The following is a 15,423-nucleotide window of genomic DNA, read 5'->3' as shown; positions in this document are numbered from 1 at the left end:
ATTATTGTGGCATTTCAATCACTTGTCCATTAGACTTTGAACTGGAGCTTGATCAAACCCATTTCTGTACTGTAATCAGCTGGATGTATTGAAAGTGAGGAGACATTCATTCGGTGTCGATTATATCTGATGAATCTTCCTGTACTGATTATTTACTGTAAAAACAATCTGGATAAAAATATTACCATTACTTCTGCAGTTCCTGCTTCATCTTAAAAAGAACAATACTGGCTAGATCGCTCAGCTTGTAAATACACTGCCTGGAACTGGGCTATGAAATCTGGTACATTTTCAAAAAGTTGACAATCAGATGCATATTTGAATGAATTACATAACATGTTTGTATTTGAATTGATTAACCTGGCTCCACTCTCAGTAACCTACCAAATAATAGTCACTTCCAATGCAGATATAAGAACATAAGAACATAAGAACTAGGAACAGGAGTAGGCCATACGGCCCCTCGAGCCTGCTCCGCCATTCAATAAGACCATAGATCTGATCATGGATTCAGCTCGACTTCCCTGCCCGCTCCCCATAACCCCTTATCCCCTTATCATTTAAGAAACTGTCTATTTCTGTCTTAAAGGTATTCAATGTCCCAGCTTCCACAGCTCTCTGAGACAGCGAATTCTACAGATCTAAACCCTCTGAGAGAGGAAATTCCTCCTCACCTCTGTTTTAAATGGGCGGCCTCTTATTCTAAGATCATGCCCTCGAATTCTAGTCTCCCCCATCAGTGGAAACATCCTTTCTGCATCCACCTTGTCAAGCCCCCTCATAATCTTATACATTTCGATAAGATCACCTCTCATTCTTATGAACTCCAATGAGTAGAAGTCCAACCTACTCAACCTTTCCTCATAAGTCAACCCCCTCATCTCCGGAATCAATCGAGTGAACCTTGTCTGAACTGCCTCCAAAGCAAGTTTATCCTTTAGTAAATATAGAAACCAAAACTGCTCGCAGTATTCCAGGTGTGGCCTCACCTATACCCTGTATAACTGTAGCAAGACTTCTCTGCTTTTATACTCCATCTCCTTTGTATATAAAGGCCAAGATACCATTGGCCTTCCTGATCACTTGCTGTACCTGCATACCATCCCTTTGTGTTTCATGTGTTAGGTAATCTGAAATCAAAACAAAATGGACCTAAATTATAATGGGGAGGATAGGCTGGGAGCAGGGGAGTGGGGATGCTGGGGGGGGGGGGGGCGGCGGGGGGTGGCTCCAAAGCAGTCAGGAAATCTGGGAGAATGGGTATCCCACAGGCCCTGATGAATTTAAAGTACTTGAGAAACTAATGGGACTACAAGCCTAAATCCTAGGGTTCTAAAAGAGGCAGCTGCAGAGATTGGTTGTGATCTTCCAAATTTTCCTAGATTCAGAAATGGTCTCAGCGGATTGGAAGGTAGCAAATGTAACCCCGCTATTCAAGAAAGGAAGGAGAGAGAAAATAGGGAACTACAGGCCAGTTAGCCTGACATCAGCCGTCGGGAAGATGTTGGAATCCTTTATTAACAAAGTGGTAACAGGAGACTTAGAAAATCATAATATGATTAGGCAAAGTCAACATAGTTTTATGAAAGGGAAATTATGTTTGACAAATTTATTAGAGTTTTTTGAGGGTAAATAAAGGGGAACCAATGGATGTAGTATATTTGGATTTCCAAAAGGTATTCAATAAAGTGCCACATAAAAGGTTGTTATACCAGCTAAGGGCACATGTAGTAGGGAGTAATATATTAGCATAGAGAGAGGATTGGTCAATGGACAGGAAAAAGAGAGTAGCGATAAATGGGTCATTTTCAGATTGGTAGGCTGTAACTAGTGGGGTGCTGCAAGGATCAATGCTGGGGCATCAGTTATTTACAATCTATATTAATGACTTAGATGAAGGAACTGAGTGTAGCGTGTCCAAGTTTGCTGATGATACAAAGCTAGGTGGAAAAGTAAGCTGCGAGGAGGATGCAAAGAACCTGAAAAGGGATATAGGCAGGTTAAGTGAGTGGGCAATAAAGTGGCAGATGGAGTATAATGTGGGGAAATGTGAGGTTATTCATTTTGGTAGGAAGAATAGAAAAACAGAATATTTTTTAAATGGTGAGAAACTGTTAAATGTTGATGTTCTGAAAGATTTAGGTGTCCTCATACAGGAAACACAATGAGTTAGCATGCAGGTTCAACAAGCAAATAGGAAGGCAAATGGCATGTTGGCCTTTATTGCTAGAAGGTACAAGAGTAAGGGGGGCCGAAATTGTCCATCGTCAGAAACGAGTCACACCTACCATTTTCCAAGTGTTCCGTCCGCCCCAATGCATGAGGCAGACAATACGGAGAAATTCAGGTGGTTGTAGCTTTTTATGGAGCCTTTGGAAGTGGCCTCATCATTGGGGAGGCAGGGCGGAGTAGCCATCACTAGCAGGGCAGAAGTGGGGGAGGGGCAGCAAGCCATCAGCGCCCTACTGGTGATGTCATTGGGCTGGCGCGTCACAATGTCCCTCCCCTTCAGTTAAAGGGGAGGGCCACTGCGAACTCTGCACCCACTTTAATGGCAAACACTAGGCCACCAGGGAGGGTTTCGGCCGGGCTGGGCCACCATTTTGGCGGTCCCCTATACCGCTCCAAAACTGAGGAAGGGCAATATCTAAAATGGCGGCCCTTCCGCGAGACTCGCCGGCCAGTCCACACTGACCCTGAAAGTGGCAGCCACGGGCCTTATTGAGAGGGGCAATTTTGGCCCCAGGAAGTCTTGCTACAATTGTACAGGGCTTTGGTGAGGCCACACCTGGACTATGGTGCACAGCTTTGGTCTTATCTGACGAAGGATATAATTGCCTTAGAGGCAGTGTAATAAAGGTTCACTAGATCGATCCCTGGGATGAGAGGGTTGTCCTATGAGGAGAGATTGTGTAGATTGGGCCTCTACTCACTGGCGTTTAGAAGAATGAGAGGTAATCTCATTGAAACATCCAATATTCTGAGGGGGATTGAGAGGATAGATGCTGAGAGGTTGTTTCCTCTGGCTGGAGATCTAGAACTAGAGGCCGTGGTCTCAGGATAAGGGGTCGGCCATTTAAGACCAAGATGAACAGGAATTTCTTCACTCAGAGGGTTGTGAATTTTTGGAATTCTCTACCCGGAAGGATTCTGAGTCCTTGAGTATATTCAAGACTGAGATAGATAGATTTTTGGGCTCTAGGGAATCAAAGGATATGGGGATCGGGCAGGAAAGTGGAGTTGAAGTTGAAGATCAGCCATGATCTTATTGAATGGCAGAGCAGGCTCGAAGGGCCGTATGGTCTACTCCTGCTCCTAATTCTTATGCCCTGAAAATGTTTTTAAAAATATATTCATTCATGGGATGTGGGTGTCGCTGGCAAGGCCAGCATTTATTGCCCATCCCTAACTGCCCTTGAGAAGATGGTGGTGAGCTGCCTTCTTGAACCATTGCAGACCATGCGGTGAAGGTACTCCCACCGTGCTGTTAGGGAGTTCCAGGATTTTGACTCAGCAACAATGAAGGAATGGCGATAGTTTTCCAAGTCAGGATGGTGTGTGACTTGGAGGTGATGGTGTTCCCATGCGCCTGCTGCCCTTATCCTTTTATGTGTTAGGGTTTGTGAGATGCTGCCGAAGAAAATTGGCACAAATTTGTCCTCAAAATGAAGTTTCAGCAGTCAAGATGTGTTCTGGGAAACCGAGAAACTAATGCTGAGTGAGCAAAACAACAACAACAACAACAACTTGTATTTATATAGAGCCTTTAACGTAGTGAAACGTCCCAAGGCCTTTCACATGAGTATTATGGGCTAAAAATTTGACACTGAACCACATAAGTAGAAATTAGCGCAGGTGAGCAAAAGCTTGGTCAAAGAGGTAGGTTTTAAGGAGCGTCTTGAAGGAGGAAAGAGAGGTAGAGACGCGGAGAGATTTAGGCAGCGAGTTTCAGAGCTTGGGGCCTAGGCAACAGAAGGCACGGCCACCGATGGTTGAGCAATTATAATCGGGGATGCTCAGGAGGGCAGAATTAGAGGAACAAAACATTGCTCACAAACTGATATCCCCAAACTGTCACGGCCACACCTCAGAGGCAGCAGCCCCGATTTTAACCTGGGGAAGGAGAGCGCATGTAGGGGCCGGAGTGGGCAGGAAGCGCCCACGATGATGCCAGCGGGAGGCTCAGGCAATTTTTACCTCTAGGGACTCAGTTAAAAGCCGGCTAGAATGATGGGGAAATTGTATGGCCGCCGCCAGGAAACCAAGACAACAGTCGCCAGCAAGGTATTGGAGGAGGAGGCGTCCAGGACGTTCGTGGTCGGGGGAGGGGGGAGAAGCCCAGGGCAGGGGGGGGCCAAGATTTCCTTGTGGGGCCAGGAGGACTCCTGAAAAAAATGAACTCACCTGGGTCTCTTCTGGGCCCGACCCAGCTTACCATCAGCAGCTCTCACTGTCAAAGTGGTGCCATGATGTGAATTGTGTGATCGGATCCTGACATTTAAATATTTATGAGGCCCCTGCCTGCCTGGGCCGGGCAACCTCGAGGCTCCAAAAAATCTGCAAGTTAAAATGGTGAGGGGGCAACATGAATAGCTGTGGAAACGCAATGTGCAGCACTCGGTCGCCATTTTAAATGACTGCCCACACCATTCATGGCGGCCTAGGATGTTAGGAGTCTTATTAGAAGGAAGGCTGAGAAGCTATGGGAGTGAAATTGTCACATGATGTCTGTGTGTTATCCCATAGTTTGACCTGAGATCAGCATGATTCCTAATGTAGTTGTTTAAGGTGATTGGCACCCAATGGGGCAAACTCTTGTAATGTGTGTACCAGTCAGATTGGCTCATGATTACATTAAAGAGGTTGATTTGAGAATCAAGGGTATATAAGGTGGTGCTTTGACACTAAAAAAAGTTAAGTAGGAAAGTTAAAATTTCTTAAGTTAGACATTAAGAGGCAGAAATTGGTGAACTCTAAGGCCTGTCCATTTCTTGGCAGTCCCCGGGCGGATCCTACCATTTTACTGCCCACTGCTGCTGGGGCAAGTTTCGCCACGGTTGTGTCGGCATCAGCGGCAGCGGCAGGCAGCGGGACTGGGCGGCAGGTGCAGGCCTCTCGATTCAGAGACTTGGGGTTTTTTTGTAATTTAATTTGCCAGCTGACATCAGTGTTGCCGCGATTCGGGCTGATGGGACATCTGCGCATGCGCTTAAATGCTGATCACTCCCTTGCACCTTGCCAGTTGGAGAGGGGTAAGTGTTGGAAATACAGAGCTAAAGGTAATCAGCAGCCATCCATCAAAGGAATTAAAATGAGTTGAAAAAAGCTTCAAAGAAGACTGTTAAAACCAGGTCCAGAGCTCCCTGGTTTAATGATGAAGAACTGGAGGAGCTTGTATCAAAGGTCAAGCGCAGATATAAAGACCTGACCCGGGATGGCCGTGGCAAGCCTCCACTGCCCCAATTCTAGACACATTTGGAGTGAGATTGGTGAGGCCATGTCCTCAATGAGCAACGTTGCGTGGGATAGAGACCAGTGTAGGAAACGTTGGAACATGTGTTGGTGTCAGCAAGAGTGAGTAATCATTTATTGGAGGCCTCCCATAGAACACCAAGAGGCTCTGTGCCAGTGTGTGTGTGTGTGTGTGTGTGTGTGTATGTGGGACATGAGCAAAAGGGGTCAAGGCTGGTAATTTTCTTTCTGCAGAAGAAAAATACATCCAAGGCAGTAAGCCTGAGTGCCACGGGAGGGGGCCGAGCAGAGGTCATAGAATTGAGCAGCCGAGAGGAGCGTGCCTTGGCATTGGTGGGTGACCACCGCCGTGCAACCACAAAGGGTGATGCCGATCCCGTGCTAGAGCATGATAAGGTTATACTAATCTCCAGTGTCCCTCACGCTCATGTCATGAAATGTTAAGCGTTAAGTCAAATGCATTTTAACGCACACTTTGTCAGCCATTATTGGTGTGCCCATGTAGAGATGGAACTCCTTGATGGCACAATGTGAGATGGCATGACTCAGATGTCATCTTGACCAAGCCCACCCCCCCAGCTACAGACTGAAATGTTGTCCTCTACTTGCAGATGGTGATTCGGACAGCACCGAGCAATGCACACCAGCCACTTCTGGCACACGAAGGAAGAGTGTGATCCCAACTTCTCCCACCCCGACGTTGTCACCAGCCCAAGACAATGACAACTTCCTCCGCCAAAAATCACCCATATCCACCACACCCAGGGTCCGGAAGCAGAAGACCAGGAGGGAGAGGAGGGAGGAGGGCCCGTGTTGGAGCCAATTAAGCTGTAGTTGCTGGAAGAGGAGGACACCAGCCTCCTGACATGTGTGCCACCTCTCCGGAGAGCCTCGGAGTAGGGCTCCAAATCCCTGGGCTTTGAACCGGACGAACTAGGAACAAGTGCTGGCAGGCACAGAGGTTGTGGCTTTAAACCAACCATGCCGGATGCACCCACACAGACCCAACAACCACCTGAGGATGCAGGACGACTCGAGGCTATTCAGGAGATAATCCAGCTGTCGAGGATGGGCGCCAACCTAGGTCACAACCTGCTGCAAACCATGGCTGGGATAGCTGCCAGCATCGCGATCTTTGCTCCGCACCATACTGCCAGCATGGACCGGCTCATTAGTGCAGTGAAGCGCACCAGCATTTCTGTTGAGGCGATGAGGCAAGCGAGGGCTTCTGGCCAGGTCGTCCAAGCCCTCGAGCCCACATGCTCAAGGCAGACGGATGCCGAGGAGCCGGAGATGCTGGTGCCTTCAGTCACGCCCCCTACTTCTCGCCAAGATGGACACGTCTGCAGAGATCTGGCTGCCCTCCTGCACAACCTGCTCAAGCAGAGGCACTGAGGGGCAGGGACATGGCACGCCGTGTTGAAGTCGATGGGCCTCACATTGGAGGAGGGGGAAGAGAGGTGGTGGTAGCGGGTAGAGGTGTGTGTGTTGGTGGTGGATATGTTCGTTAATGTTATTATGTTCTGTCACTTTTGGTATGCTGGGATTTTCAATACAGTCACATTGTTCACCCACTCTTGGTCAGTGTCTCATTTTTACATAATGTGTGGTGCCTTCTGAGAAAAACACAGCTTTCCCTCAGGTGTTCTGCTGTATGAGGGATATCTTGCCCTCCACATATCATTCTACTGTATAATGGGTCCTGCCATCAGGCCATCGCGATACGACAAGGGTCACCAATGCAGGAAGGCTGCCAGTCAATGAGAGTCAGTTGGACTATTTGCAGGGCAGACATTAAGACTTGCACTTCATCCCACATTTTCAGATGCCAATCATCGCGTAGTGCCTCCCCCGAGATGACATGTGCATCAGTGACATTGCAGTCCATTATATGTATTTTTCCATCTTCCATACCTCATGTCATGCTGTTCCCACTATCATTTGCAGCGACCTGCCAGAGCTTTACATCTTCTAACTTTCGCTTATTTACTCTGACATAAGCTCATACCATCTGCGCAGTCACAATCTGTCACTAAATATGTTCCGCCTGAAATGGTGTCAAAACTCTTGTAGGGCATCTCCATTGATACTTTACCATCTCTCGCTACTCATTGCCGCTTCCCCTACCACACCTTCCCTTCAACGGAGTCAGATAGAGTTACATATCTCAACTCTTTCTGAGCGGGCTAAGGTCCATCACATCTCTGTGCCACTGTTAATGCTGCAGCATGTGCTCGATACCCAGGATGTGCAGTGCTGCAACACTCTGAGCGATTCTCCCTGCCGCCCGACTCACAGCCAGCTCAGACCAGCCTTTTGCCAGCGGTCCACCTGGCAGGCGGCAGGGCAATCTTAGTGATCCCTTGCCTGAAGAAAATCCTGGTTTTCCAGCCTCCGGCATGGGCAGGCGGCACCAAGTATCGCCGGCGCAACCTCTGGCTGGCGGTACCTGGGCAGCAGATGGGCGGGACCAGAGGAATCGGCAAAAAAAAAATTATTTCCGGCGGAACATTGATCAAGTTCGGGCCCTAAAAGTCTTAGATTACGTATTGTTCATCATCATCATCATAGGCAGTCCCTTGGAATCGAGGAGAACTTGCTTCCATTCCCAAAATGAGATCTTTGATGGCTGAACAGTCCTATACAAGAGCCACAGACCTCCCCGGAAGCTTAAAGTGCCCCGTGCCCCTCCAACTAACGCTTGCCGATGCCAACGATATCTTTTGATGTCGGTTTGAACTCGTTGGGCTGCAGCGCCGGTGGAAACAATTTTTTTGTTGGCCAAATTTTAGCACAGTTGGATTTTTCCATTGTTTTGTTTCTGCCACAGCAATCATCGATTGCTGGGCCACAGTGTCCTTTGGCTTCCATCCCTCGTCCTCCTTCACTCAGCTCCATTGGTAGAGCACGACATTCTCTGTCAAGCAGGGGCTCAGTGTTGGCAGTGAACAGCCTCCTGTGTCTTCACCACCGGAGGATGGTTCTGAGGAGACAATGGCGCTGTGAATTAGCCAGGCAGAGGCATCGGCAGAGGCAAAGAGAAAGGTTACCACTAGGAGAGGCCCATGGAGAGGGCCATGCTCCGAGGGTCAGGGAGAGGGACAGGGAGAGGCAGCAGGAAAGGCGCAGGGAATGGCAAAGGGAGCAAGAGCTGCGGGCAGAGGCACAGCAACACCAGGATGCTGAGGGACAGCAACAGGGTGACCCACATCAGCAGGTCGATGAGAACGTGACCACAGTAAGACACTTACACAGACATGCCAACGGAAGGCCGTACGCACCCAGGTGTTTCGCCAATAGTTTTGCTCCGTCCATTTCTCTAAGGATCAGTGTGTCCGAAGGCTGCGATTTATCAAGGACGTGGTCACAGAGCTCTGCCATCTGCTGCCACCAGACCTTGAGCCTCAGACTAGGGTGAGGACAGCTCTCTCAGTGACAGTGAAGGTCACCATCGCCCTCAATTTATACGCCAATGGATCTTTCCAGGAAGCCACAGCAGACATCTCCAACTTCTCCCAGTTTGCCACCAATTGCTCCATTCGTGACGTCACAGATGCTCTGTACAGAAGGAGGATGGAATACATCTCCTTTCCCATGACCAGTCCAAAGCAGCAGGAACGATCAGCTGGGTTTGTGACAATGGCGGGCTTCCCCATGGTGCAGGCTGCCATAGACTGCACACACGTCGCCTTGAGGGCACAGCTCCGGAATCCTGAGATGCATCAAAACAGAAAAGGATATCACTCACTCAATGTCCAGTTGGTCTGAGACCACACACGCAGAATAATGGCCGTTAATGCCCGCTAACCTGGCAGCAGCCGCGATGCCTTCATCCTGCGCCAGACCAGTGTGCCAGCTCTGTTCCAGCCACCCAATGAAGCTTGCGGCTGGCTGCTCAGAGACAAGGGCCGCCTGCTATACACCTGGCTTATGACTCCCCTCCGCAACCCCACCACTCCTGCCTAGCGCTCTTACAATGAGAGTCATGGCGCCACCTGGAGGAGGCACAGCCGGCAGGAAGGATGCGCCGACACTGTCCCGATCCTGCCAGGGATGTTCCAGACCGTCTCATAAGATCTCGGTTCCAATACGGTCCTTGCCACTTCCCGCTTCCTTTGTGCCTCTCCATAAACACATCAATGAGCCCTTCCTTCCATACCACATGCCTAACAATTAAATTAGATGCAAGAGCAAACGGTAAAGATGAAAATCAACATTTATGTGTCAAACATTCAACATAACATATATCATTCACCCTTGTGCATCTCCTTTTAAGTTATGCAACTCTACTACTGCAACGCAGTGTGTCCCTGTGGCTGTAGCACGGCTGCTGGAAGGCTGCTGTGTCAGGGCCAGAGACTACAGGTGGCCATATAGGATGCCCTCAACCAGCTCTGGGCCTGGAAGACTGAAGCACCTCAGGCTGGGCGACAGCAGTGAATAGTTACAATGACGGAGTGTCAGTGGTGGGATCAGGAGAGGACAGCATGTTCCTGCTCCACTGACCCACTGCCACTCCCCCGGGGCAGCACCTCATTCTTGGCACCAATCTGATGGAGCACAGATTGCTGGACTGCTGTGACACCCTGTGATCCCCGGTGGACCGTGATGGACCCAGTGGCGATGGCAGCAGTCAGGGCTTGCGTGGCATCACGCTGAGACTGCATGACTTCATCAAGACGATGCGTGGCATCAAGATGACGCTGCATGAGAGCAGTCTGGGCGCCCATGTGAGCAACCATTGACTCCATTACAGCACCAAGATGTTGCGTTGCTTCCGCCTGTGCCACAATGGAAGCTGCCACATAGCCCATGAGACGCCTCATGAGGTCTGAATCCGCATGGTCCGTCTGGGAGTCCACCAGTGTCTGCACACTGGCAATGGTGGGCTCCATGTTGTGCACAGAGCTCTGTGCAATGCTGGAGGTGGACTCCTCCACGCTCCTTACCATTTGCGGCAGGCTCTCGGGCACCCTTGCCATTGCTCCTATTGCTTCAGTTCCCTTTGCCGAAAGGTCTCTTCAATGAGGTCCTCATCTGAGTCCCGTGGAGCAGAACTCATGCCTGGTGTCCTTGGTAAATATTCCTTCCAAGATTTATTGGAAAAAGAATTCTCGGGGATGAAATTGCCCTGCGCTCCGATTGGTGGCGGTAATCAGCTGGGACCGGGACTTTCTGCGCCAGGAGCAGAGGTCCCGCCTCCACCGCTATATTGGGCTTACCGCTCCTCAAAGGAAGTGGAGTGCAATCTCGCCCGGTCCACCTCCTTTAGGGGCAGTTCCCGGGGCACTACTGGGGCGGTGAGTGAAGGGCTACACGGATGTTCCACATAGCGCTGACACGCTTCAATGCTCCTCCTCTTCGCTAAAAGGGGAGGGCTGCTGTGCACTCTGCATGGCCTCTGATGGCCTCCACTGGGCTGCCAGGACAGCGGGTGACCAGGCCTGCAACCCCTCCATTTCATAAACAGAAAGAGGTTTCATTCAATTAATGTGTAGCTAGTGTGCAGTGCCACTCGCCTTATCCTGCTCATTAAAACCCACATCCTGGGAGTTGCCATAAGCCCCTTCATCAGACGCAATTCCATCTTATCAGTCTTGATATCCCAAAACAATGTATCAGGTGGGTTGATTGATTGGAGACATTGGGATATTACCTACAGTTAGGCCTCATAACTTCAGTACAGCATCTGTAGACAGAAAGGGAGAACAATGTTAAAGAACCTTATGCTGCTATAAGATGTGTGATAGAACAAAACACTGGTATTCTGAAGTCTTGTTTTAGGTGCCTAGATTGATCTGATGGAGCCTTGCATTACAGACCAGCAAGTGTCTCCAGAATCAGATGAGGAGATTTTAACTCTTCCCCGAATGGCGGGAAAGGAGCGGGGGAGCAGTTAGAGAGAAGTGGTTTCATTTCCCACCAATCTGCAAGTTTACCATGGCTCAGTGGTAGCACTCTCACCTCTGAATTGGATGGTTCAAGTCGGGAGATGTAAGCACAAAATCTCGGCTGACACTCCAGTACAGTACTGAGGAAGTGATGCAATGAATTAAACTGAGGCCCCGTCTGCCCTCTCAGGTGGGTGTAAAATATCCCATGGCACTATTTTGAAGAAGAGCAAAGGAGCTATTCCGGTGTCCTGGCCAATATTTAACCCTCAACCTATAGCTAAAACAAATTATCTAGTCATTATCTGTTTGTGGGAGCTTGCTCTGCGCGAATTGGCTGCCGCATTTCCTACATTACAACAGTGACTGCACAAGAAATTTCGAAGTCTTGAGAACACCTTATTCTCCCTCTATTTATTGGGCATTTTATTGTTTACTGGATGTTTGAGGTTCGATGTGCTCCAATTGTGGGCAGGGTAGAGGAGGAAAAGCTGCAAAAGGTTTCTCTTGGGTTAAAGTTCCTCCCTGCTGTGTTGGGTTTCACAGGCACTGCCAAGCCTTCAGGTACCTCTCCTGGGTCTGTGGGGCTTAATAGTGAGCATCGGTAGGCTAGTCAACCATAAAAAGCATTACAGTTGAGAATCATCTTGGGCTCAATTAGTGTTGATGTGCAAACTTTTAGCTCGGGTCATGGTAAGTGAACAGGAGCAGGAACCCTGCTCTTCTTACCCCCTTTCCTCGCCCAGGGGTGCTGAGGCCAATTGTAGTGCCCAGGCTGATACCAGCTGATTCAGTACAGACCAGGGATTGAATTTGGGACATTCCTGGTTTGTGCAATTCAGCTACTGAAAGGATCATTTGCTGAGCAGTCAAGGGAAGGGGCTTGAAGGAGGCGACATTGAACAATGACTCCATTACTAGCTTCCAGAGAACAAGGGGTAAAAATGCGAGTGTACCCGAAATACGGATGTGGCACCTGCCTCAGCAGAAGGAAGACACATCCATACCAGCGAGCTCTCGGGGACACCTGTCAGCCAGAGACCCCGCGCCTCCTTTTCCCACTCAAATACTACCTAGGAGAAAGGAAGACAAAACTTGCATTTACATAGTGCCTTTCGCATCCTCCCGACGTCCCTAAGTGCTTTGCAACCGATGAACTGCTTTTTGAAGTGGAGTCACTGTTATAATGTAGGCAACGCGGCAGCCAATTTGCGCACAGCAAGCTCCCACAAACAGCAATGTAGTAATGACCAGATAATCTGTTTTAGCTCTTTCAAAGGGCTGGCACAGACACGATGAGCTTATCTCGTTGAGGGATAAATATTAGCCTCTACACCGGGGAGAACTCCTCTGGCATTAGAATAGTTAATAAGAGACTCTCACCATACACGTACAGTGGGGAAGAAACATTGGCACTGCTCCAAAATTCCTACTGTTTGACAAATAAATGTTGAAATTTGGCCATGAACTTTATGCTAGGAGTATTTTGTCTTGAGCTATGTTATTGCTTCAGGGCATGACTGACTGTGCATACATGGTGGGCAAGGTATACGACAGGATCATGATATTAGGTTGGCTTATTATGACAGTTCGTGACAGAGCAATGCTTATCTGGGGGGCCTTACAAGTTTTTAAGGAACTTACATTCTCCACTAAATGTTGTTGTATTCCCGCCCATGATGCTGCTCCAGTGGATCTGGCCACTCCTAAGGCTTAGCCTCATTATCCCCACCTTCCTCTAGCCCTTTGCTGCGTGGATGGTCCTAGATATCCTTGTGTCACTAGGCCTATGGTATGCTCAACTTGTGAACCATGTGACTCAATATATTTCCATTCTGTTGCAGTTCTTGGAATCTGGTCAGCCAAGTCCTTCCAAGTAGACGCAACAGTCTTGAAATAATGTTGGGACTGCGGGCTGGCCAGTGGAGAATAAATGCATTGTGGTGGCTGCCAGAGTAGTTGGCATCTATCTGCATATGTAGCTCTGAGAGTCACTGACGTGCAGCCTGCACATTGATGGATAGGAATGACGTCACTCTTCACTGCCGTTGCCCTCCTGAAGTAGAATGCCTCCACGCTGCTCTCAGGTCGGTGATTGGAACATGGGGCAGACACAGCAGGAGCGGCGAGATCGGAGCGAAGGAGCGGCGAGAGAATGTAGAGGACGTGATCGGGTCCAGGAGTGGCATGAGTTCAGGGCCAGGGACCCAGGGGCAGCACGGGCCAGCCCACACTGTGATATGTGTGCGCACTAGGTCCGTGCAGCAGAGCAGGTCTCCAGTCGTCTTGGATAACCTTTCCCACTGGACCAAGACCTAGCTCTGTCAAGCCCGTGTGGTGGCTGGTGTGCAATGGCCACCACACGTTAAAAAAATCCACAATCAGGCATCTTCCACCCTTCAGGATGTAGTTCAGGACCTGGAATATTAGGTTCTTCATTGAAACACTTGTGAACTCATCCTTTTTTGGCGTGGAAGCAAGTCATCCTCGCTTTGAGGGACTGCCTATGATGCCACATTACAACATAATTCTAACAGGACAAAAAATGTTAAAAAAGCAAGCCTGAAGGCTCTGAGTCTCAATGCAAGGAGCATTCATAATAAGGTGGATGAATTAACTGCGCAGATAGCTATTAACGGATATGATGTAATTGGGATTATGGAGAGATGGCTCCAGGGTAATCAAGGCTGGGAACTCAACATCCAGGGCTATTCAATATTCAGAAAGGATAGACAGGAAGGAAAAGGAGGTGGGGTAGCATTACTGGTTAAAGAGGAGGTTAACGCAATCGTAAGGACGGACATTAGCTTGGATGATGTGGAATCTATATGGGAAGAGCTGCAAAACACCAAAGGGCAGAAAACATAGAAACATAGAAACATAGAAAATAGGTGCAGGAGTAGACCATTCAGCCCTTCGAGCCTGCACCGCCATTCAATGAGTTCATGGCTGAACATGCAACTTCAGTACCCCATTCCTGCTTTCTCACCATACCCCTTGATCCCCCTAGTAGTAAGGACTACATCTAACTCCTTTTTGAATATATTTAGTGAATTGGCCTCAACAACTTTCTGTGGTAGAGAATTCCACAGTTAGTGGGAGTTGTGTACAGACCACCAAACAGTAGTAGGGAAATTGGGGATGGCATCAAACAGGAAATTAGGGATGCATGCAATAAGGGTACAGCAGTTATCATAGGTGACTTTAACCTACATATTGATTGGGCTAACCAAACTGGTAGCAATACTGTGGAGGAGGATTTGCTGGAGTGTATAAGGGATGGTAATCGAGACCAATATGTTGAGGAACCAACTAGAGAGCAGGCCATCCTAGACTGGGTCTTGTGTATCGAGAGAGGATTAATTAGCAATCTGGTCATGCATGGCCCCTTGCAGAAGAGTGACCATAATATGGTCATTAAGATGGAGAGTGACACAGTTAATTCAGAGACTAGGGTCCTGAACTTAAAGAAAGGAAACTTCGATGGTATGAGTCGTGATTTGGCTCGGATAGACTGGCGAATGATACTTAAAGGGTTGACGGTGGATAGGCAATGGCAGATATTCAAAAATCACTTGGATTAATTACAACTATTGTACATCCCTGTCTGGCGTAAAAATAAAACAGGAAAGATGGCTCAACCGTGGCTGACATGGGAAATTAGGGATAGTGTTAAATCCAAGAAAGAGGCATATAAATTGGACAGAAAAAGCAGCAAACCTGAGGACAGGGAGAAATTTAGAATTGAGCAGAGGAGGACAAAGGGTTTAATTAGGAGGGGGGAATTAGAGTATGAGAGTAAGCTTGCAGGGAACATAAAAATTGACTATAGGTATGTGAAGAAAAAAAGATTAGTGAAGACTAATGTAGGTCACTTGCAGACAGAATCAGGTGAATTCATAATGGGGAACAAGGAAATGGCAGACCAATTGAACAAATACTTTGGTTCTGTCTTCATTAAGGAAGACACGAATAACCTCCCAAAAATACTAGGAGACCGAGGATCTAGCGAGAAGGAGTAACTGAGGGAAATCCTTATTAGTCAGGAAATTTTGTTCGG

Source organism: Pristiophorus japonicus, chromosome 6 (assembly GCF_044704955.1).
Source record: "Pristiophorus japonicus isolate sPriJap1 chromosome 6, sPriJap1.hap1, whole genome shotgun sequence".
NCBI classification, from domain to species: Eukaryota; Metazoa; Chordata; class Chondrichthyes; family Pristiophoridae; genus Pristiophorus; species Pristiophorus japonicus.
This window is presented reverse-complemented; position numbering follows the sequence as displayed.